Here is a 23,207-nt window from a genome sequence, read left to right as displayed (position 1 = left end):
GTTGCAATGTCCAAATAGTTTTCAATTAAATGTCCAGACAGTCTTTCAAAAAAACTTGAAAAAGAGGTAATAAGATGGTTTTCTTTCAAAGTTAAAGTACCAACAATATCCAATCATAACTTACATTATTTATTACATATGTAAGATGAACAGGAAGCTTCTAAAACTTCCTCAAATGCCAAAAACTTTATACCTAATATTATCAAATGTGGACAACTTTGTGGACTATGTTATTGTCCCACAATGCCACACAGCAGAACTTCCTCAAATGCCAAAAACTTTAAACATAATAATATTAAATGTGGACCATTCTGTGGACTCTGTTATTGTGCCACGATGACACAGAGCAGAGCATATACTTTGCATGTGTCTGAACCTTCAATAGTGCTACTCCTAGGCACTAGTATTAAACCTACTTGGAAAATATATGGTGACTGGTCAAGTGCAGGTTTGACTTTTAAAGGCCCAGGGCAGAAAAACAAAATTTTTAATTGGTAACAGAAGTTTTACTTTAGTCATTTTTTAAAATTGGCCTAGAAGCCAACATAAACACGCTGGTGATCTATACATCCCAAATAATCTTCCATTGAGAACAATTAGAAAAGCCAGAAAAACTTTTTAAAAATGTTAAAAAAAAATCCATAACCACTGAAAGAATTTATAAGACTGTATAACAAATTAATAAAACATAGAAAATAATTAATATAGAAATAAGCAGAAAGCAGAGAAGCAATAGAGAATAGAAAATAGGACACAAAATGTATGAAATGCAGATAAAGATACGAATGCAGGAAAATTCAAAGTTTTGAAATGCATATATTAGAAAACAAGGCTGCAAATAAAGGACTTAGCCATTTGGCCTAAGGAATTAGAAAAAAAATAAATGAATCCAAATAAAGAAAATAGAAAAAAGATAATAATGAAGAGTAGATATTAATGAAATAGGAAAAAAAGTTTACATTAGAGAGGATTAGCAAACCCAAAAGTTTTTACTTTGAAAACACCTATAAATAAGTAAACCTTTGACTTCTCAAGAAAAGAGATGGTACAATCAATCAATATCAGAAGTGAAAAAAGGATATCACTCCAGATTCTACAGACATCAAAAAATAATAAACAAATATGAAGAAATGTATGCCAATAAACTTGACATGGGCAAATTCGAAAACAAACAAACAAAAAAACCAAACGCAACAGATACAAAAAGAAAAAAGACTAGAAGACTCTTAATAAACTTATATTTTAAGACAAAATTCTTGGTCCAGATGAAATTAACACCTAAGGAAGGAATAATACCAATTCTACATACAGTTGTCCAGAGAATAGAAAAAGAGGGACACCTCCCAACTCATTTTATGCAATCAGCAATTCTTTGTAATTTTTAGTTTAAAATGTACATTATAATTAAGGTTGAGATAGATGCAAAAACTATTCAAAATATTAGCAGACCAAAGCTAGTGCTATACAAAAGGGGAATAGATGACAACTAAATTGTGTATATACCAGAAATGAGAAGTTGTTTAAATATTCAAAATTTAATCAGTTTAAGTTACCACATTAACAGAGTAAAGAAAACTTATATAATCATCTCAATTGATACAGAAAATATTTCACAAAATCCAATAGTCATGAAAAAATTCTTAACAAGTGAGAAATAAAGAAATCTTTTATAAAATATAAATATGAAATTCATTTTTTTCATATAATACAAGTATTAAAAATCTTCAGTAAATGTTTACTAAGGGTAAAATATTGAAACCCTCTCTGAGTTTGGGATCAAGATATGGAGGTCTGCTATCAACACTTCTATACTTGAGGTCTCAGCCAATGCAATAAGAAACCAAAAAAAGATATAAATGTATTTAGATTGGATAGGAAGAAAGTGTGATTATTCACAAACATGATGACATACATAGAAAATGCAAAAAAAAAAAAAACCCTTACATATACTATTTGAATTAATAAGTGAATGCAACATGGTCATTAGCTAAAAGGTCAATATATGAAAATCAAATATAGTTCTACATATCAGCAACAAACAGTTTGAAAATAAAACATAAAAGAGACCACTTATAACAGCATCAAAAAAATCAAATACTTAGGAATAAATCTAACAAATGATGTGCAAGACCTCTACACAGAAAGCTATGTGGTTTGCTGGATATTACTGAGAGAAATTAAATAACGAGGGGACAAACTGTATTCGTGAACTGGAAGTCTCACTAGTATAAACTCCAAATTAATTCTTAGATTTGTAAAATTCCAATCCAAATCAGGTTCTTTCCCTTTCCTTTTTTTAAAAATGGAAATTGTTAAGCTAATTCTAATATGTATGTGGAAGTGTAAAAAGTCAAGAATAACAAGACAAGGCCGGGTGCGGTGGCTCACGCCTTTAATCCCAGCACTTTGGGAGGCCGAGGCGGGCGGATCACGAGGTCAGAAGATAGAGACCATCCTGGCTAACACGGTGAAACCCCATCTCCACTAAGAATACAAAAAAATTAGCCGGGCGTGGTGGCGGGCGTCTGTAATCCCAGCTACTCAGGAGGCTGAGGCAGGCGAATCGCTTGAACCTGGGAGGCGGAGCTTGCAGTGAGCAGAGATCACGCCACTGCACTCCAGCCTGCGCGACAGAGCGAGACTCCGTCTCAAAAAAAAAAAAAGAATAGCCAAGACAAGTTTGAAGAACAACCACAAAGTTGGAGGACTTTACCCTATATACAGGTTTAATAAAAATATACCATTATTGAAGACAACATAGACAAAACAGTGGACAAGAACAGGGAATCCAGAAACAAATCCAAACATATATCTTCATGATTTATGACAATGGTGTTCCTGCAGAGGAGTAAGGAAAAGAAGGTCTTTCAAATAAATGATGCTGGTTCAACTGGATATCCATGTGGAAAATAAATGAATCTTGACTCCTTTCTCACACCACAGACAAAATATAGTACTAGGTATATTATAGATCTAAATGTGAAATGTGAACAATAAAGCTTCCAAAAGATAACACTGGAACATACCTTTATGAGCTTAGGGTGGCCAAAGGTTTCTTAAACAAGGTAATAATAAACATGAGCCATAAAGGAAAAGACCGCCAGGCGTTGTGGCTCACACCTGTAATCCCAGCACTTTAGGAGGCCGAGGCAGGAGGATCAGAAGGTCAGGAGATCAAGACCATCCTGGCCAACATCGTGAAACCCCATCTCTACTAGAAATACAAAAAAAAAAAAAAAAAAAAAAATTAGCTGCGCTTGGTGGCGCTCGCCTGTAATCCCAGCTACTCAGGAGGCTGAGGCAGAAGAATTACTTGAACCAGGGAGTCGGAGGTTGCAGTGAGCCGAGATCGCGCCACTGCACTCCAGCCTGGCAGCAGAGTGAGAGTTCATCTCAAAAAAAAAAAAAAAAAAGGAAAAGACTTTCAAATTCCATCCTCCATTAGAATTAAGAACTTGTATTTAGCAAAAGACACTATTAAGAGAGTCAGAAGGCAAGTCACAGAGTGGGAGAACACTATACATATACACACACACATATATACACATATGTATAGTATTCTGAAAACGAGCCTGTTGTTGGGAAATATATATATATACACATAGGATATAAAAATAGATTTTTGTCCCAACAGGCACATATCCAGAATTTACAAAGAACTTTTAGAAATCAGTAAGAGACAACTCAATAGAAAAATGATATTTGAACAGGCAGTTCACAAAAGAGACTATCAGCGAATAAACATAAGGGCTTTCTAGAAGAGTAAAAGAATACTGATACAGAAACTATAAATAAAATACCATTCATGGAGGAGACTGATTTGCTGGATACGTATAGGCCAATACCGAAGCTGTCCTACTGTTCACTATGAAGGCCTTGAATGGCAAGCTAAAAAATTAGAAAACCAGAAATTCCACAAACAGGTTTTCCAAGGAACATGTATCACAAGCTACCAGTTACCATACTTAAGAAAATAAAGTGTTCTCAGGAAACATTGGGTGTTCCAGTTACTCTCGCTATCTAAAATATTACTCTAAAACTTAGTGGCTTAAGACAACCATTTACTATGCTTACGGATTCTGTGTGTCAGGAATTCAGAAAGGGCACAACAAAGACAGCCTATCTCTGATCTAAAGTCTGGGGCCTTAGCTGAGAAAACTCAAGAACTGGGTGTGATCTGATCACTGGAGGCAGGAGTCATCTGGAAGTATCTTTGTTCATATGCCTGGTGACTGATGCTGTTGTCACATAGGCTGTTGGCCTGGAACACCTGCATGTGCCTTCTCCATTTGGCCTGCCAATATGGGCTACTTAAGCTTCTTCAGAAAATGGTGGCTTGGTTCCAAGAGCAAATGTCTCAAGAGTGCCAGATTAAAGTTGTATCACCTTTTATGACCTACCCTCAAAAGTCACATAGCATCACTTCCATGTTAGACAGAAGCCCATCAATATTCAAAGACAGTATGTTCTTTGTACAATATGACTGTGACATTTCTACTGAGAGGGGTCAGTAGAAGAAGTGTCGAAGTCATATTGTAAAAAGAACATGTGGTATGGGAGTTACTATTGTGGCCATCTTTGGAAAACACAATCTGCAAAGTTAAGTTAAACACAAAGGCACATAAGCTTTACTTCTGAGGAACTTTTTCAAAGCACACCGATAAGAACTGAGAATGCTTTAGAGGGGGACATAGAATACAACAGGGGTCCACAATCCCTGGGCCATGGTCTGGAACTGGTTAGGAACCAGGCCACATAGCAGGAGATAAGTGGCAAGCAAGCATTACTGCCTGAGCTCCGCCTCATGTTAGATCAATGGAGGTATTAAATTCTCACAGGAACGCAAACCCTATTGTGAACTGTGCATGCGAAGGATCTAGGTTGTGTGCTCCTTATATAAGAGAAACTAACGCCCAGTGATCTGAGATGGAACAGTTTCATCCCAAAACCATCACTCCCCCACTCCCCACCATTTGTGGAAAAATTGTCTTCCACAAAAGGGGTCCCTGGTGCCAAAAAGGTATTCGACCTTCTTTTTTTTTTTTTTTTTTGAGACGAAGTCCCGCTCTCTCGCCCAGGCTGGACTGCAGTGGCGCGATCTCGGCTCACTGCAAGCTCCGCCTCCCGGGTTCACGCCATTCTCCTGCCTCAGCCTTCCGAGTAGCTGGGACTACAGGCGCCCGCTACCACGCCCGGCTCATTTTTTTGTATTTTTAGTAGAGACGGGGTTTCACCGTGTTAGCCAGGATGGTGTCGATCTCCTGACCTCGTGATCCGCCCATCTCGGCCTCCCAAAGTGCTGGGATTACAGGCGTGAGCCACCGCGCCCGGCCTCAACCTTCTAAAAACTGATTTGACTATATTTCATTAATGGTGATCCAACTAATCTCTCTCATTAATACCTCATCTCCTTCCTCAGAACAGCTTGGGAAGATGTTGGAGGAAAGATAATCTGGTGGATTTAAAAGGCAGAGGGACTGGATTAACTGGATTAAACTAGTTTTTTTTTTTTTGAGATGAGTCTTGCTCTGTCGCCCAGGCTGGAGTGCAGTGGCGCGATCTCGGCTCAAAGCAAGCTCTGCCCCCGGGGTTCACGCCATTCTCCTGCCTCAGCCTCCCGAGTAGCTGGGACGACAGGCGCCTGCCACCATGCCCGGCTAATTTTTTGTATTTTTAGTAGAGATGGGGTTTCACTGTGTTAGCCAGGACGGTCTCGATCTCCTGACCTCGTGATCCACCCCTCTCGGCCTCCCAAAGTGCTGGGATTACAGGTGTGAGCCACCGCACCTGGTCTAAACTAGTTCTTTTAAGAGGACTATGAAAGACAGAAAAAACACAAGATTACACTAGAGTTTGGCAGCTATCAAAATAATCTTGTTTAGATTATTTCAAAATATCCTGTTTAGATTATTTTGATAATAATCAATCAAATGTAAGCAAGAGTGGGAATGAAAAAGGAGTGAATGAGAGTCTTGGTAATGATATGGAGAACCAGGGAAGGGAAAGGGGCAGAGATGACAGATTTTGATGCCAAAGATGAGGGGAATGAAAGCGCTCCTCACATACATATAGGGGGAAATGTAAAAGAAGGGAAGTTAGTGGGAGGAAAGGAAGCTGGGATTCGTTACAAATGTAGTTTAAGTTTCAAGAAAATAAGGAACAAGGCCAGAAGACAATGTGAGCCACAGAACTAAAGCTCAAGAGAGAACAAAGTAGACATACAGTTTCTCCAGCAGCTTCTTAAAGAAATTCTCTATTTTGGCTTCTATGCCACCTCCCAGTCCTCAATGGGAACCTTTTCCTCTCCTATTCCCTGTCCCCAAAGTTTCTGCCCTGGATTCCCTTCTCTATATGCTCTCCCCTGGAGATTACATCCACTTCGAGAATTAGCCAAGTGAGAGAATCCTTTGTATCTACTTCTCAAGTTCCTGTCAAGTTTTTCCAGCTATTGAGCATTTTAATCTGGGTGCCTCATTGATGCATAAAACTTCTGCAGAGCAAGTATCAAAATCATCTTGTTTTAAAAATCAACCCTATAAACCCTACATCATGACTTCTCTGCCGCCATATATAGACTAATATTCTCCCAGTCACCCTAATTCAAAAGCTTCTTTGGCAACCCCTGCTATATTTTGGGAGCAATATCCATAGGTAAGGAAAAAAGATATCAGCAAAATAAAAAGGAACAATTAGAAACAGGCATTAACTAAGACATGTAAAGTAATGTAAGCCAGTGAGGAGTGTTTCAAGAAAGTGGCAGGATGGTGATAAAGTTTTAAAAATCGATATTAACAAATGTCCAAGAGCATAAGAACCAAGGCAACAGTAAGAACTAATAACTGAGAGTGCTTTCTGTAAGCCAGGTACTGTGCTAAGCACTTAACAGATGCTATCTAAATTTAATCCTGATGACAACCCTATGAGATGGGTACTATTATTTCATCCTCCCACCCCAAGAAAATATGTGAGAAAATTGATTGAAAGACATTAAGCAATTTGCCTAAGTCACACAGCTAGTAAGTTGTAAAGTGGCAGAGTCAGAATTTGAATCCAGAAATGTCTGAAAGATTCCAGAGCTCATGTTCTTTATTTTTAAAATTCTACTTATATGCATATATATAATTTCACTTATATGGATAAATGAGATATAATGCATGCTGTGATTTTTCTAAACAACTTTTTAACCTTTTGCATCATGCCTCCACTCTACCTCTCCTCCTTACCATCCATCTCTCTCCCAAACCCATGTTATTAACTTAGTATAGTCTTCTATATTCTTCTATAATTATACACAAATATATGTTAAGCATTTATGTATTTTTTCATGAATGAGTTGCCAGTGTTTGACAAATAGTAGCATATTATATATACTTCTATGCATTTTGCTTTCATACTTAATAACATATGGATATCCTGCCAAGTCAAAGAGTTTATATAAGTAATTCATTTTTAATGGTTCCATAATGTGGATATACCATAATTTATATGACCATCTCTCTGTTGCCAAGCACTCAATTAGTTCCCAGTTTTTTCAGAACAATGCTGCAATAAGTACCCTTAAATACCTATGTTCTCACATACATTCATATCTACCAGTGCTTTTGTTTTTATAGGCCAGATTGCCAAGTGTGAAATTACTGGTTGAATTTTAATAGATGTTGCCAGATTATTCTCAAAAAAAGAATGTAATTCTTTTAGCGAGGTAGAATGGTATCTTTCCCTCTACAACCCTATCATCACTAAGTGATACCACTCTTTGTAAGTCTTACAGTCTTTGGACATAAAATACCTTACTCTTTAATTTGCATTTCACTGACTACAAGTGTGTTTAAGCATTTTTTCATGTTTGTTAGCTTTTTAGACTATCTTTTCTGTAAATTGTCTCTTCATATCATTTGTCTAGGTTCCAAGTGAGTTATCTTTTTCTTATCAGTCTGTAAGAAAACTTTGTATAATGCAGATACTAACTCTTTTCTGGGTTTCCATATTTTACATATTGTTTCCCAGATGTTTATTTTAATTTTTATTAGTCTCTACTTCTAAACCTTTAACCCATTATATAAGGATCCAACTTTATTTTCTTTCACATGGAAAGCTACTTGTGTTAATACCACTGTAATACAGAAACCATCTTTTCCCCCACTAAATTAACATATATTATTTTTCATGCATTAACTTTTCATACTTACTGAGAAAGAGCTTTTTAATCACAATGTTATACTGTCAGTGAGTCTGACAATGGGGGGGGGGGTCCATGGTTTATTTTTAATTATATCGTAGGGATAGGAATCAAACTGATAAACCTCAGCAGTCAATATAACCTAAATCTCAAGTATGGCCACTGAAAGTCACCTGTTCTACTTAATTTTTGTTTTTTCTTAGATTTACCTAATTTGTCATCTATGTAAAATCTTCAGTATTCTTCAAGGGAAATGAAGGAAAGGAGAAAGAACTTTTTGTTTTTTTATTTATTTTTATTATTATTTTTGAGATAGGATCTCACTTTGTCACCCAGGCTGGAATACAGGGGCACAATCTTCGCTCACTGCAGCCTCAACCTTCTGGGCTCAAGTGATCCTCCAGCCTCCGCCCCACAAGTAGCTGAGACTATAGGCACACACCACCATGCCTGGCTAACTTTTTGTATTTTTGGTAGAGAAGGGGTTTCACCATGTTGACTAGGCTGGAAGAAATAGCTTTTTAAATCTGAAACTATATGACAACTTTAAAAGTTTTAGTGAAGTAAATATAAATTTTTCATTTCATCTTCATTCCTGGTTCCTTTTCTCTAATTTCAAAATTCCTACTTTACCTGTCAGTGAGACACTACAGACAATTTTCAATTTGCCAAGGCCTAAATTCTCTTCTCCATTTCCCCCCCCCCCGCCCATTTCCCTTTTATTAGGGCCTGTAACAAGGAATTACCTGAGACAAAAAGAGAAAAAAATTATATATGTTCATGCTTCATCTGCTAATTACAGAGATAACTCTGCAGAGGTTTAAAATCTTGAGTAACATTAGTTCATATATAAAAATAACCTAAAACTGTTACTAGTTTTTCCAAGAAATTCCAAGTATATTGAAAGTAGCTCTCCTTGAAGGATGAAATGTTTTAAAAAGTAAGAACCAAAAATAATTATAAAATAGAAAAAATACTAATTAAAATTAAAAACTTGCTGGATGGGCTCAATAGTAGAGTGCAATTGACAGAGAACAGGATCAGTGAACTTGAAAACAGATCAACAGAATTTACTTAGTCTGAACAGAGAAAAACAGACAAAGAAACAAGAAAGGCATCAGGGACTTGTAGGACAATAACAAATGACCTAACATTCATCCAATCAGAGTTTTAGAGGAAGAGAAGAAAGTATGGCGCTGAAAAAAATAAAGATATAATAGCTGAAAACTTCTCAATTTGACAAAAGACATAAATCTACAGAGTCAAGAAGCTGAGAAAAACCCTAAGTGGGAAAAAATAAAAACAAAAGATACATCATAAGTCAAGTTTAGAAAACTAAAAACAAAGAAAAAAATCTCAAAAGCAGCCAAAGAGAAATGGCACATTACCTTTAAGGGGAACAATAATTTGAATGCCATCAGATTTCTCATCAGAAATCATGGAAGCCAGAAAGAAATGGCACATTTTTCAAATGTTAAAGTAAAAGAACTGTCAAGGCCAAATTCCATATAGGACAAAACCACCCTTCAGGAACAAAGGGGAACAACATTCTCAGATGATGGAAACTAATTTGTCACTAACAGACATATCTTTAGGAGGTTCTCCTAAAAAAAAGTTCCTCAAACAAAAAGGAAATGATGTATCAATAAGGTTTAATTTGAGTAAAGGAAGAACACTGGAACGGGTAATAGTCGTGGTAAATATAAAATGAACTATTCTTCATCTCATGAGTTTCTTAAATCATATTTGATAGTTGAAGTAAACGTTATAACAACATTTGATGTGGTATTCAAGGTGTATAGAGAAAATACAAATATTAAATTTTAAAAAGGGAAAAGGAAAAAGGACCTACATGGAAGAAAGGTCTCTAAACTTCAGTTGGCAAAAGGCAATAAAAGTATCCCTTGTGATAAGTTGTTACATCTATTGTTACACCCAAAGCACACTAAAAAAGGTTAACTAAGCCAGATACTCAAAAACACTATAAACATGTGAAATAGAATTCTGAAAATATTCAAGCAACCTACAGAAAGACCAGAAAAGAGGAACAGATATGAAAAACAGGAAATAAACAGAAAACAAATAATAAAATGGCTGGCTTAAGCCCTAACACAGCAATTACTTTTAAGTGTAAATGATATAACTATACTAGTTAAAAGACAGAGATTGGCAGAGTAGTTTCTTTTTTAAAAGACCCAAGCATATAGTGTCTATAAGAAATTCACTAAAACATAATGACATTGGTAGGTTGAAAACAGAAGTATGGAGAAGATATGCCATACTAACTACTTTTTTAAAGTAGTGATGGCTACACTACCATCAGTTAAGTAGACTTCAGAGCAAAGAAAATTATTGTACAAAGATACAAGGATTAATTCATCAAGAAAACATCTTAAAGGTATATGCACCAAACAACAGATATTTAACATGAAGCCAAAACCAACAGAGCTAAAAGGAAAAACAGAGACATTCATAATTATAGTTGGGATCTTCAGCAACGAAAATAACTATTAGACGATCAAGAAGACACAGAAGAACAGAACACCACCATCAATGAACAGGACATAACTGACATGTATAGAACACTGCAACCAATAATAACAGAATACACATTCTTTTCAAGCATACATGGAACATCCACCAAGATACACCATACCCTCAGTCATAAAAGAAACTTAAAAATTAAAAATTATACAGCTTATGTTTTCTGATCATTGTGGAAAAAAACTAGAAATCAACAACAGAAAAACAACAGGTAAATCACCAAACACTTGGAAACTAAATGACACACTCCCAGATATTTTCATGGGTCAAGCAAATTTCTAAGGAAAAATTTAAACTATATAGAACTGGATAGAAATGAAAATACAAGACAGCAAAATTTGTGAGATGCAACTAAAGCAATGCCAAGAGGGAAATTATAGCAATAAATGCTTACGTTAGAAACAAAGAAAGACCTTAAACTAATAATCACAGCACTAGACAAGAAGCAAAATAAACCTAAAGTGAGAAGGAAGAAAATAATAAATATAAGAGCAGAAATCAATGACATTAAAAATAGAAAAATAGACAAAGATGAAATAAAGGGCAAGTTCTTTGAAAAAGGTCACTATAACCAGCAAATCATCACTGAAAAAGATAAAATGACACAAATTACTAATACAGTAGCAATAATGAAACAAGGGTTATCACTAAAAACCATGTAGAATACTATTACTCTACCAAAGCCTGACAAAGGCAGTACAAAACAAACAAGCAAAAAACTACAACACATCTCTCATACCTATACCTTAACCTCTCATACCTCTCTACCTATACCTTAACAAAATATTAGCAAATAGAATATGGAAATATATAATTATATACTATAACCAAGTGAGATTTATACCAGTTATGTTCAACATTTTAAAATCAATGTAACTCACCATATCAACAAGCTAAAGAAGTATTAATTCACTAAACATACACTTACCATATGACTTAGCAATTGTACTCTTGGGCATTTATCCCAGAGGGGGAAAAATCTATGTTCACTCAAAAACCTTCATACAAAAGTTCATAGAAACTCTATTTATAATAGTGTAAACCAAATGTTCTTCAATGAATGAATGGTTAAACAAACTGTAGCATAGCCATCCCATGGAATACTACTCAGCAATAAATAAAGAAATGCATGATAGATACACACAATTTGGATGGATCTCAAAAAGTTACATATGGTATGAGTCCATCTACACAATATCCTTGAAATGACAAAATTATAGAGATAGAGCAGTGGTTGCCACGGGTTAGGGATAAGGCTGGGACAAGATAGTTTGACTATAAGGAGGCAGCATAAGGGAGCCTTGTGGTGATGGAATAATTCTTTATCTTGATTATGGTAGTTATAAGAAGCTACACATAGACCTGTGTACACACACAAATGAGTCCTTATAAAGTTGGTGAAATGGAAATATACTCTGTGAATTGTATCAATGTCAATTTCCCAGTTTTAATATCGTACCACAGTTATCCAAGATGTTACCATTGAGGCAGGCAGTCTGAAGGGTACACAAGGACTTCCCTGTAAAGTTTTTTGCAACTTCCTCTGAATATGTAATTCTCTCAAAACAAAAAGGTTTTTTAAAAAGTTATTAATAATTATATATGTATTCAATTGCAACTGGTATAATAAGTGGTATGAAAGGGGAAAATTGGGAATCTTAGCACATAGCCCTATATAAACTTGAAAACATACAGGTGAAAGTCAACACATAAACAGATGATGCATAAACAGAATTCTTTTTACGCTTCTGCTGTAACTATGGGTATCCATCTCATCTTTCTCCAGAATAACATGTAAGAACAAGTAATTGCTTTCTATATCCTAACTTGATCACCATCTAGCCCCTTGCAATAAAACTACTGCTTTTTTTTTTGCTTCTTTTCATTTGCAAATTATATTCTCTTCCTTTCTCATCAGACCTTAAGGAGACCTAAAAAGCAGGCAATTAATAGAACAAGAAATTGAAGGTCAAAGATGTTTACATTTTTTGTTCAAGGACATAAGCATTTAAATGGCAAAATAAATTCTACAGTCTTCTGATACCTATTCCAATATTTCCCAGTCACATATTACTTTGAAATATTATATAACACTAAAGAATCCAAAAAACAAACTGCAAAATACTGTAGGAGAAAGTCCAAGTGGTAATGAGTATATGTTACACCAAGATTCTGTGTAGTTGTCTTTGCTCCTGCTTGATGTGGTCGCGAGATGAGCATTTTCACAATTCTTCTTTTAATGACTTTTACATTTTCACGTACTTTTGCTGTATTTGCTATCTGAATGACTGCACACTAACCCCAGTGAGATTTTTCTTAAATCTGTGCAAGTGGGCCAGAAAATAAAGCTTAAATGATGAAGATAAAATCTATGACTACTGCTGAGGACATATTAAAAACTAAAGCACACACTACACTCAAGATGAACTTGCTGAATTATCTTTACCGGAAAAAGGCAATTTGTTTTGCACAACTCCTTTGCAACTATGATATCAAACTTTCTTGTAATTACACACACAATTTTTTTTTTTAATGTACCAGAGAGTAGCTTTCAGCTTCTGGACATCAATCAATGCCAAGAATTTCACAAGTGTACAAACTACTTACCTATATTAAATACACTCATTAGAAATAATATACTAATTTCCCTTTGGTTGAGGTATACTTAAAGTGACTTCAGAATTAAGTGCTCAATCTTAAATACATTATGGTAATACTACAAGGGAGAAAATGCTGAAAGTAGAGCAACATTTTAACAAAGAAAAAAGTCCTCGCAAATCAATAAACGTAATCCAGTATATAAACAGAACCAAAGACAAAAACCACATGATTATCTCAATAGATGCAGAAAAGGCCTTTGACAAGACTCAACAGCTCTTCATGCTAAAAACTCTCAATAGATATTGATGGGACGTATCCCAAAATAATAAGAGCTATTTATGACAAACCCACAGCCAATATCATACTGAATGGGCAAAAACTGGAAGCATTCCCTTTGAAAACTGGCACAAGACAGGGATGCCCTCTCTCACCACTCCTATTCAACATAGTGTTGGAAGTTCTGGCCAGGGCAATTAGGCAGCAGAAAGAAATAAAGGGTATTCAATTAGGAAAAGAGGAAGTCAAATTGTCCCTGTTTGCAGATGACATGATTGTATATTCAGAAAACCCCATCATCTCAGCCCAAAATCTCCTTAAGCTGATACGCAACTTCAGCAAAGTCTCAGGATACAAAATCAATGTGCAAAAATCACAAGCATTCTTATACACCAATAACAGACAGAGAGCCAAATCATGAGTAAACTCCCATTCACAATTGCTTCAAAGAGAATAAAATACCTAGGAATCCAACTTACAAGGGATGTGAAGGACCTCTTCAAGGAGAACTACAAACCACTGCTCAATGAAATAAAAGAGGACACAAACAAATGGAAGAACATTCCATGCTCATGGATAGGAAGAATCAATATTGTGAAAATGGCCATACTGCCCAAGGTAATTTATAGATTCAATGCCATCCCCATCAAGCTACCAATGACTTTCTTCACAGAATTGGAAAAAACTACTTTAAAGTTCATATGGAACCAAAAAAGAGCCTGCATTGCCAAGTCAGTCCTAAGCAAAAAGAACAAAGCTGGAGGCATCACGCTACCTGACTTCAAACTATACTACAAGGCTACAGTAACCAAAACAGCATGGTACTGGTACCAAAACAGAGATATAGATCAATGGAACAGAACAGAGCCCTCAGAAATAATACCACACATCTACAACTATCTGATCTTTGACAAACCTGACAAAAACAAGAAATGGGGAAAGGATTCCCTACTTAACAAATGGTGCTGGGAAAACTGGCTAGCCATATGTAGAAAGCTGAAACTGGATCCCTTCCTTACACCTTTTACAAAAATTAATTTAAGATGGATTAAAGACTTAAATGTTAGACCTAAAACCATAAAAACCCTAGAAGAAAACCTAGGCAATACCATTCAGGACATAGGCATGGGCAAGGACTTCATGTCTAAAACACCAAAAGCAATGGCAACAAAAGCCAAAATTGACAAATGGGATCTAATTTAACTGAAGAGCTTCTGCACAGCAAAAGAAACTACCATCAGAGTGAACAGGCAACCTACAGAATGGGAGAAAATGTTTGCAACCTACTCATCTGACAAAGGGCTAATATCCAGAATCTACAAAGAACTCAAACAAATTTACAAGAAAAAAACAAACAACCCCATCAACAAGTGGGTGAAGGATATGAACAGACACTTCTCAAAAGAAGACATTTATGCAGACAAAAAACACATGAAAAAATGCTCATCATCACTGGCCATCAGAGAAATGCAAATCAAAACTATAATGAGACATCATCTCACAGCAGTTAGAATGGTGATCATTAAAAAGTCAGGAAACAACAGGTGCTGGAGAAGATGTGGAGAAATAGGAACACTTTTACACTGTTGGTGGGACTGTAAACTAGCTCAACCATTGTGGAAGTCAGTGTGGCGATTCCTCAGGGATCTAGAACTAGAAATACCATTTGATCCAGCCATCCCATTACTGGGTATATACCCAAAGGAATATGAATCATGCTGCTATAAAGACACATGCACATGTATGTTTATTGCAGCACTACTTACAATAGCAAAGACTTGGAACCAACCCAAATGTCCAACAATGATAGGCTGGATTAAGAAAATGTGGCACATATACACCATGGGATACTATGCAGCCATAAAAAAGGATGAGTTCATGTCCTTTGTAGGGACATGGATGAGGCTGGAAACCATCATTCTCAGCAAACTATCACAAGGACAAAAAACCAAACACTGCATGTTCTCACTCATAGGTGGGAATTGAACAATGAGAACACTTGGACACAGGAAGGGGAAGATCACACACCGAGGCCTGTTGTGGGGTGGGGGGAGGGGGGAGGGATAGCATTAGGAGATATACCTAATGTAAATGACAAGTTAATGGGTGCAGCACACCAACATGGCACATGTATACATATGTAACAAACCTGCACGTTGTGCATATGTACCCTAGAACTTAAAGTATAATTTTTAAAAAGTTAAAAAAAAGAAAGAAAAAATCCTCCAGTCTGAAGGCATTAAGTTATCAAAAAGCAAAATATTAAAATATAAAATTTTAGATGGGCACCCACTGTGTTGCCCTGATTGTCCCCTAGAATGCTACATGCTGGAAAGAGGGGCCTTAGCAGGTTTCTAAGTCTTTAACCTTCAGGTGGAAAAATGGGGAAACACACAAGAGACACTCCTACGTATAGTTTCAGAAAGAAGTTTAATTAAAAAACAGCTTTTGAGAATAAACATTCTGGAGATGCTTCTAAATCTTCTGGGTTTCTTTTGGTTGTATCCCTTTCTCCATACAGATTTGTTCTTTCAACTCAAGGACTATCAACTCTTTTTTTTTTTTGAGACTGAGTCTCACTTTGTCGCCCAGGCTAGAGTGCAGTGGCGCCATCTCGGCTCACTGCAAGCTCCACCTCCCAGGTTCACGCCATTCTCCTGCCTCAGTCTCCCGACTAGCTGGGACTACAGGCGCCCGCCACCACGCCCGGCTAATTTATTTATTTATGTATTTATTTTTGTATTTTTAGTAGAGATGGGGTTTCACCGTGTTAGCCAGGATGGTCTCGATCTCCTGACCTCGTGATCCGCCCGCCTCGGGGTCCCCAAGTGCTGGGATTACAGGCGTGAGCCACCGCGCCCGGCCAGGACTATCAACTCTTGTGTTTGGTACACAGGACACAAAGCAGGTGTCCGGTAACTACTTGCGAGGGAAGATACGAATTAACCAAGGAATAAAGTGTTCCAATCTGCATTCTGTCTTGCGTGGGGAACAAAACCAAACTAAGACCCAAGGATGAGAGTTTACGGTTAAGGTCTTCAGCGTGAATAAAAGGCGGCGTGAGCACTAAACGCCGGGGGCAAAGAACACTCCCGGCCCAGAGTTTGACCCCTTCTAGCCAGTTCTTCCCGGCCAGTTGCCCAACTTTTTGGCCTCTACTCCTCCGCGGGGGCACCATAAGATTCCCTACAGGTGGGCTGCACTTAGGGGTTCAAATGCTGCATTACCGCGCTCGGGTGAGCGACTGCCCGGCCTGCAGCTCAAGGGACTCCAAGGCCAAGTGGCTCCGAACTCGCGAGCTGTCGGAACAGTATTACTTTTCCTGCTACGGGCCATCTGGCCCAGGGCAACAGGGGCTCTGCGAAGAACCATAGAGAAGAAGGGGCGCCAGATGCCGCGTGCCTGCCCACCCGTCCTTCCTTTGGGCAGTCACCCTGAGCTCGGCAAGCTGTACCTCACCTGTCCACCTGGAAGGCTGCCCGCTCTCCCTGAGGGTCCTGGGAAGGCGGCACGAGACCGGAAGTGCCCCCTCAGGTGACGTCACAGTTCCGCGCCGGAGCTGATCCGGGAAGCCGATGTCAGCCTGGCGCGCGGCGCACAGCAGGGTGGGAGATTTCTTACTGGCTTGGAGCCGGTGGTCCAGATTCAGAGAGACCTCTTGGAGGGTGTCAGGGTTTTCCTTTCTTTTTCATTTGAATTTTATCCGCCTTTTATTTTCTGTCATCCTTGATGTACTTCTGGCTTCCCTTTCCTTCTCTCTCATTTGTTCCATGTCTGCCCCTTTTCTCCCTCTTCCCATTTCCCTCTTTCTGCGTTACTAGTTGCGTATCTTCCACACATACACAGGAAAGTTGATTCTCATTTGATCATGTTCATAAGCATGATCAATAAAGTATTTTTTAATTAAGGTGTTGCCAACTTTAAGAAAATTCAGAGAATAATATTAAGTATAGAGTTTATTTGGGCTCAGTGCTTGAGAATGGCCACTCAGGAGCTTAGATTCAAGTTGCCTTGAATATACACTCCAATTAGCAGCAGTCAGAGTAGGTTTTTAAGGAAAGGAGAGGAGGCAGATCTTAACTTGTTTACCAAGAATTTATATTTAAAAAACTTAAGCTATTGACTGGCTATGCTTTCTTCCTTGTATCACAAATTCCAGGAACATAAAGATAATGGGTGAGGCAGCTAATAAAGAACAAAATGCCTTTAACAATTGCCCTAAGGCATGGGAAGGCGTGGCCGAAGCCAGTATTCACTTCTGTCCGGGTCTAATAAATTTTGCATACCTCACATAGCTCAGACAGCTCTGAGCTATTTTTCTTTTCTTAGTATGTACGTTTTTTAGACATAATACTGTTGTACACAATAATCTACAGTACAGTGTAAATATAAATTTTATATGCACTGGGAAACCAAAAAAATTATGTGAACTGCTTTATTGTGATGTTTGCTTTATTGTGGTAGTATGGAACTGAACCCCCAATACATCTTCAAAGTATGCTTGGATTTAAAAAAGAGGTTTACTTAGCTCATGGTTCTGCACATTGGAAAGCTCAAGGGGCATAGTGTGAGCATCTGCTCAAGTTCTGGTTAGAGTTTTTTGTGCAGTGTCACAACATGGTAGAAGGTCAAAGGGGAAGCTGATACATGTGGAAACGGACCAAACAGGAGGTGGAAAACGACCCACTCTCTCAGGGACTCTCTCTTTTCCAATCTCTCAAGAGCTGTTATCAAACCAAACTGGAGTCCAATTGCCTGTGCAGCAAGACCAAACACTGACATCAGGATTATAGTGAAAGAAAGTGAGGCATTTATTGTAGGGTCCCAAGCAAGGAGAATTGGTCAGTTAGTGCTTAAGTCTTGAACTCCCTAATTGTTTATAGGTAAGGGTTTTTAAAGGCAGGGGTGTCAGAGGTTATAGGCAAAGTCATAAATCAGTATATGGAGGTTATATATTGGCTTAACCTGAAAATGCAGTGAGGTAGGATGCAGGACTTGGACACCAGACCAAATTGAGGACTAGCTAAAACGGGCAGGGAGGAAGCAGCTTTCCATATTAATGCCCCTTTCCATGGCAACAACCTGACAACCCAGAGGTTACCACCCTTTTCCTAGAAATTTCTGCATAATTCCCCCGTTAATTTGCCTGTAGTTAAAAATGACTATAAATATGACAGAAGAACTGCCTTTGAGATGCTACTCTGGACACACTGCCTATGGCGTAGCCCTGCTCTGCAAGGAGCAGTATCTCTGCTGCTTCTGGACACTACTACTTCAGTAAAAGTTGCTATTTAACACCACCGGCTCACCCTTGAATTATTTCTTGGCGAAGCTAAGAACTCTACTGGGCAAATCCCCAATTTGGGGCTTGCCTGCCGTGCATTGGCGGGGCATCTCAAAGAGGGGGGCCCACAGGTCATAGGTGGAATTTAAGGATTTTCTGATTTGTGATTTGTTAAGAAGGTGAAATTCCCTAAAAATTTGATATCAGCAGAAAAGGATATTAGCTTGGGCTCATGGGCATGGCCTCCTTTAGGCACCTCAAGAAGAAATTTAGAACAAAGAATAGTAGTCAGAGTTTAGCCTTCAATTCTCCCTTATTTGAGGCCTATGTGCCAGTGGATCCATTTAGTGAGGATCTGGGTTTCTGAAAAACAACTTGGGACATATGTTAAGATGTTACCTTTAGTTTTTATAGGAAATAAAATATCCCATGACATTAATTTTTTGGCTATTATTTTAAGCTCTTATTATCTTCTTGCTTTTAAGTTGGTTTTGTTTTTGTTTTTAGGACTAGCTAGATGTCTGGAATTTTCTTTAAGGAAGTCAAGATTTTTTTTTATTTTCATCTTTTGGTGGAGAGTGCCCTGCAAGCCCTTAAGAGGGGTCTCTGCTGTGTCTCAGAACAAGAACTGACTTTGGCGAGAACAGCAACGATCTCTTCATGAGGGATCCACCCCGTGACCCCAACACCTCCCCATAGGCCCCACTTCTCAACATCACCACATTGGGGACCAAATTGCAGCATGAGTCTTTTTGGGGACAAACTATATCCAAACCATAGCAACACATATTGTGATAAGAAATAAACCTTTGTTGCTTAAGGCTCTGGAGGTTGTTGCTGTTGTTTCTTACCACAGTGCCACACAGCCTGTCCAGATTGATGCAAAGGGACAGCCACACAGAGATTCTTTTTTCTCCCTCTTTCAATTTTAATTCCTAATACCCAGGGAAGAATTTCTGATTGGCTCAGCTCAGGTCTTGTCCTAGTCCATTTTCTGTTGCTTATAGTAGAATACCAGAAACTGGCTAATTTGTAAAGAAAAAATTATTTCTTATAGTTATGGAGGCTGAGAAGTCCCAGGTCGAGGGGCTATACCTGGTGAAAGACTCTCTGAAGAGTCTTGAGGCAGCACAGGGCCTCACTTGTCCAGGAGGTTGAGTGTGCTAGCTCAGGTTTCTCTTTCTCTTCTTGGAAAGCCACCAGTTCCCCTTACATGATACCCCTTAATCTAATTCATTAACCTATTGATCCATTAATCTATAAAGGAATTAATCTATCCATGAGGGCAGAGCCCTCCTGATTCAATCACCCCATAAAGGTCCCATCTTTTAATACTCCCCATTGGGGATTAAATTTTAACATGAGCTCATAAATATATACACTTACTATGTACCCACAAAAATAAAAAACAAAACAAATTATTTAAAATAAAAAGAAATAAATTTCAACATGAATGCTATGGTTTGGATATGGTTTGTTTTGGCCCCCACCAAGTTTCAGATTGAAATGTGGTCCCCAGTATTGGAGATGGAGCCTGGTGGGTAGTGTCTGGGTTGTGGGTTGTGGATGTGGATCCCTCATAATGGCTTGGTGCCATGCTCGCAAGAGTGAATGAGTTCTTGCTCTGTTACTTCCAATGAGAGCTGGTTGCTAAAAGAGCCTGGCACCCCCTCCCTTCTCTCTCTTGCTTTCTATTGCTGTGCAGTTTCTACATACCAGTTCTCCTTCATTTTCCACCATAAATAGAAGCAGCCTGAGGTCTTCACCAGAGGCAGATGCCAGCACCGTGCTTCTGGTACAGCCTACAGAGGTATGAGCCAAACAAACCTCTTTTCTTTATAAATTACATAACCTCAGGTATTCCTATGAAGCAACACAAACAGACTACAACAATGAGTTTTGGAGGGGACAAATATTCAAACCCAGTACCAATTTTCTGTCTTAGCCCATTTACTGTTGCTTATAACAGAATACCTAAAACTGGGTAATTTATACATTTTATATTATTTTATTTCATTTTCATTTTTCACTGTAACCTTGAACTCATGGGCTCAAGCTGTCTTCCTGCCTCAGCCTCCTGAAGAGCTGGGACTACAAGCATGTGCCATTATGCCCGGCTAATTTATATATATATATATATTTTAATATCAGTCTACCACTGTAGACTGATATAAATTTTATACACACACACACACACACACACACGCACACACACATATTTAGAGATAAGGTCTTGCCATGTTGCCTAGGTGTGAGCCACTGTGTCCAGCCTGAAACTGGGTAATTTATTTTAAAAACAAATTTATTAGGCCGGGCACGGTGGCTCACGCCTGTAATCCCAGCACTTTGGGAAGCCAAGACGGGCGGATCACTAGGTCAGGAGATTGAGACCATCCTGGCTAACACATTGAAACACTGTCTCTACTAAAAATACAGAAACAAAATAAACTGGGCGTGGTGGCAGGCGCCTGTAGTCCCAGCTACTCAGGAGGCAGGAGAATGGCGTGAACCCAGGAGGCGGAGCTTGCAGTTAGCTGAGATGACGCCACTGCACTCCAGCCTGGGTGACAGAGCGAGACTCCATCTCAAAAATAAATAAATAAATATATAAATAAATAAATAAAATAAAAACTAATTTATTTATTACAGTTCCAGAGGCTGAGAAGGCCAAGGTCAAGAGGCTGAAGCTGGTGAGAGCCTTCTCGCCAGTCCCACTCCTGTGACAACCCCTTAATCTATTAGCCCATTAATCTCTTAGTCCATGAATGGTTTAATCCATTCATAACAGCAGATCCCTCATGATCCAGTCACCAACATAGCAGGTCTGGTGTCCAGCAATCATTCAATTGTCAATGACAAGTGCTTGTGGTCATATTGACTTTTTGCCATAAGTAAGAGGATCATAGTGAATGGGGCAGACATTCCACAAAGATGTCTACTATAATCACAAATGGCCATAAAGTCAGACCACTGTAGACTGACTTAAAAACAGTAAATGAAAAGCTATCGTCTTTTGCATAAAAATTTTAGACTCCCATTACTCATCCATTTTTTATTGACTATCTATCACATTCCAAACACTCTTCCAGGCTGGGAATACAAAGGCAACTCAAAGAGAAATGTGATTGTTCTCACAGACACAATAAACAAACTAAAGAAATTAATATATAATGACAGTGCAAGGGGAATTAAAAGGCAAGGTTAGAAACAGAGAGCAAGGAGTGCATTAGTTACTATTTATCTAGTTGCACCAAAATATATCAGCTTAAAACATAAAACATTTATTATCTTACACAGTTTCAAAGGTCAGGACACCAGTAGCAGCCTAGCTGAGAGGTTCTAGCCAAGTCTTTCATGAGGTTCCTGTTAAGCCAGTTGCTCAGGGTTACAGCATCTCAAGCCTTGACTGGGGCTGAAGAAGCAAGACTAGATTATTTGGTTGTTGGCAGGTCAGACTTCCTCAATGGCTGTAGGCCACAGTTCTTCACCATGAGGACCTCTCCACAGTGCTGTTCGAAATATGGCAGCTTTCTTCCACCAGAGGAAGAGACAGAGAATACAGAGACAGTACCTAAGACGAAAGCCACAGTCTTTTATAACCTAATCTCAGAATTGGCTTGCTGCATCATTCCCTCAGTGAAATGAATCACTTATCACTTCTACATGCTATTTAATGTGGGAAGATATGTGAATTCTGAAAGGCTGGGGCCACTGGGGACCACTGTGGAGATGCACTGCCACAATGGTGCATTACTTTATATCATGCAGGCAGGAAAAATCCTGTCTTAGGTAATTTTGAGAAGAGAGCTGCATGAAACTAGGAAATAAATGTTGGATAAGGAGAGTGGGAGAATCCTTATATACTCTACTCTCACACGCCTCTTGTTTTCATTCTGAACTCATGGCTCATATTTTCTAAATTATCATAAGGTAATCATACACTCCCTTGACACTCTCTCTGTAGGACTATTTTGAATTATTATTTAATACCTACATGGAATTTTAAGGCATTTTATTCATTTATTTATTTTTATTTTTTATTTTTTGAGGCAGGGTCTCACTCCTGTTTCCCAGGCTGGAGTGCAGTAGCATGATCAGAGCTGACTGCAGCTTTGACTTCCTGGGCTCAAGTGATCCTCCCACATCAACCACTGGAGTAGCTGGGACTACAGGCACATGCCACTACACGCAGATAATTTGTTCTATTCTTAGTATAGATAGGGTTTTTCCCTGTGGCCCAGGTTGGTCTCGAAATCCTGGGCTCAACTGATCCTCCCACCTCAACCACTGGAGTAGCTGGGACTACAGGCACATGCCACTACA

The 23,207-nt window shown here is 38.3% G+C and overlaps 1 protein-coding gene across 6 annotated transcripts in view; it reads right to left on the bottom strand.

Moving 5' to 3' along the window:
• The window catches only part of LDAH (lipid droplet associated hydrolase), a 138,289-nt gene extending 121,129 nt beyond the window's left edge, over positions 1 to 17,160 (bottom strand). Inside the window, exon 1 of one of the 6 annotated variants that reach the window (XR_010130046.1) lies at positions 17,060 to 17,129. The gene's annotated coding sequence lies outside the window, so the exon portion shown is untranslated. Of the gene's footprint in view, positions 1 to 3,026; positions 3,215 to 17,059 lie in introns of those variants that run through there. The other 5 variants (XR_010130047.1, XR_010130048.1, XM_063696035.1 and 2 more) reach the window with 5 other exon arrangements.
• Between the last annotated feature and the right edge of the window lie 6,047 nt (positions 17,161 to 23,207).

This window comes from Gorilla gorilla, chromosome 12 (assembly GCF_029281585.2).
Source record: "Gorilla gorilla gorilla isolate KB3781 chromosome 12, NHGRI_mGorGor1-v2.1_pri, whole genome shotgun sequence".
In the NCBI taxonomy this organism is placed as follows: Eukaryota; Metazoa; Chordata; class Mammalia; order Primates; family Hominidae; genus Gorilla; species Gorilla gorilla.
Note: the sequence above shows the minus strand (reverse complement) of the source record. Positions and strands in the feature narration are given on the sequence as shown.